The sequence below is a fragment of the Octopus bimaculoides genome, chromosome 4 (assembly GCF_001194135.2).
Source record: "Octopus bimaculoides isolate UCB-OBI-ISO-001 chromosome 4, ASM119413v2, whole genome shotgun sequence".
NCBI lineage: Eukaryota > Metazoa > Mollusca > Cephalopoda > Octopoda > Octopodidae > Octopus > Octopus bimaculoides.
Window position 1 is genome coordinate 80081756 of NC_068984.1, and position 2909 is coordinate 80084664.

General features: G+C 28.6%; 1 protein-coding gene across 2 annotated transcripts in view; it reads left to right on the forward strand.

Annotated features, from left to right (window-relative positions):
• LOC106883964 (beta-1,4-N-acetylgalactosaminyltransferase bre-4) overlaps positions 1-2909 on the forward strand; it is a 1180207-nt gene that overhangs the window by 985707 nt on the left and 191591 nt on the right. The gene's annotated exons all lie outside the window — the stretch shown is intronic.

Below are 2909 nucleotides of genomic sequence, written 5' to 3' on the forward strand. Positions count from 1 at the left end.
ATATATATATATAAAAACACACATACATATATATATATATATAGATATATATATACATACATACATACATATACATATATATATATCAACACACATACATACATATATATATATATATATATATATATATATATATATATATATACATATATATACATGCATATATATATGCATGTATGCAGTAAAAAAATCTGCTTTCTTCAGTATATTTGGCTGATACCAAATTCCCCTCATGTCAAGCTGTATATTCCATGTCCCCTCCTTCCATTTCTACCAACTTCTATTTTACAGTTACAATTCCCATATCTATCTATATAATACTTAATCTGTAATACCTGGTGAGTATCTGTACTTGATAAGATGTGTCAAGCTAAGTAAAATCGCTGCCTTCCACACATACAGGCTTGTTCTTTCAGGTAATTGCGCCACTTAAAAAGCACCCATGCCGGTTTTGCATTAATGCACCTATGCCAATGGCACATGAAAGGCACCAAGCATACTCTGTTATATAGTTGGCATTTGGAAGAGCATCCAGCTATAGGAACCATGCCTCAACAGACAAATGGCATCTGGACAGCTCCCTGCTAACCAGCTCCATGTCAAACTGTCCAACACATGCCAGCATGGAAAGCGGATGTTAAACGATGATGGTATTTGTAATACCTGATTGCTGATGTTGCTATATCATTATCACATATAGTAACTTCATACCTGATGCTTGGTCTCCAAAGAGAACTTATATGTGATTGTTCAATCTACTAGAGATAGCAACCATATCATCTGATTCACACAACACCATCTTAAAAAATGGAAGTGCACATTAGATAATGTAGTCTTAGATAACCCTAAAATGTCTGTGATGAGAAATGTACATGATCGAGATTGACTTTGGCCTAAAAGCTGCCATTAAAGAAGAGGAAGTTAGAAAGAAAGTGAGAGAGAAAGAAAGAGAGAGTGGGAGAGAGAGAGAACTTGAATGAATTTATCAGTTATGGTAATATGGTTAAATGGTTAAAAAATGTTCACTTTGAGATTTCTAATACCTCCATAAAACACTAGTTACAACTACTCATGCCTCCTTTATATGGAAATTTAGGAGATATAATTGATCAAAAGAGACTAATTAATACTCCCTTCCTTGAGATTCCAAATAAATTTAGCTAATGAAGAGTTGAGTAATTTTATTTTTAAAATAATATTTGTGATTATTCCATTATAATTCAGATTCTGTAGTACCTATATAACATTGTACTCAGGTTTTTGAACAGAACTTTTATATACTAAATTTGTTTGGAGATAAAGATCACTTATATTGATCCTTACTGTTACATGAATCATATTTATTAACTGATAAAACATTATTAATTGTGGCAGTATTAATTCTTTCCATATTGAATAGAGGCATATTATTAATAAAGGCACTATAATTACATCTACCTCTCAGATAATTAGAATCATGTATGCTATTGTTAATACTAATTGATTTGCTACAGCTGATAGTAGCTATATTCTCAGTTAGATTAAATATGGTGGATTATGCTTTTTCACAGTATGCCTATTAAATATTTTGTTATGCTTACTTGAAAGTCCCTCTTCAACACTGGGAAGAAAATTCCAGAACCATCAGAGGCTACTTGTAGTCCAAAAGAAACAAGGAGGGGTTAAACTATGGAATATGTTGCTTACATAATCTATTTTCTTCCTATTACTGTTGTGTTTTACTGTCTTAGAAGGTGTAGTAATTATTATCATTATAATGTTTGGCATAATTATATTTGGTCTTACCACCTTTAATAAATAGAGTTATGTTTTCCAAGTTTGCAAGGTTTGAATTAAGGTTTTTGAGGGAAGTCTGTGAACAATTGAGACTATATTCATTATTAACATGAGATATCTTTTGCTGTGGTTATTTCCCTATTATTTTTCCCTATAATTTTTTAACAACCTAAGTGAGAGCTTGGCACATTTTTAACCCGTGATTAATATTATTGCAATTTTTATGCCTTTTGTTATTACCATCAATGAGAAATGTTGTATTGCTTTGTTTATATTCTTGAGAATAAGGCCTACTATACCAGGAATACATTACTTTTACTGAATATTCAGTTTGTATACAACATTTTTGAATAAGCTGGATGATTTTTCCCCTCTCTATACATATATATATATATATATATATATATATATATGTATGTATATAATAATAATAATAATAATAATAATAATAATAATAATAATAATAATAATAATAATAATAATAATGATAATAATAATAATAGGGAATATAAATCCAAAACTTGCAGGGAAAAATTCAATTTCACAATATATAATATATGTATATAATTTAGAGAAAAACCTATTAAACAATCCAATAATGAAAAACGTAATTCATATCATCCAGAAAAATAAACATACTATAAAGACCTTATTCTAAAAATCGATACGGTACACAAACAATAAATATTATTAAATAGACTACGCATGTTTCGTGGCTATATTTTCAAATAGATGACAATAATAAAATCAAACCAATTGAAGATCAGATCGATCTAAAATTAATTCTATTTAAAAATATAGTCACTCTTCAGATCTAAAATAATAATAATAATAATAATAATAATAATAATAATAATAATAATAATAATAATAATAATAATAATAAAAATAGCAATAATAAAACCAATGTAAATATCTTCTAATAATTATCAAATAAATATAGAAAAATATGTGCTTTAACAATAAATAAGCGAAAACCATATACTCTTTTACTCTTTTTTACTCTTTTAGTTGTTTCAGTCATTTGACTGCGGCCATGTTGGAGCACCGCATTTTAGTCGAGCAAATCGACCCCAGGACTTATTCTTTGTAAGCCTAGTACTTATTCTATCAGTCTCTTTTGCCGAACTGCT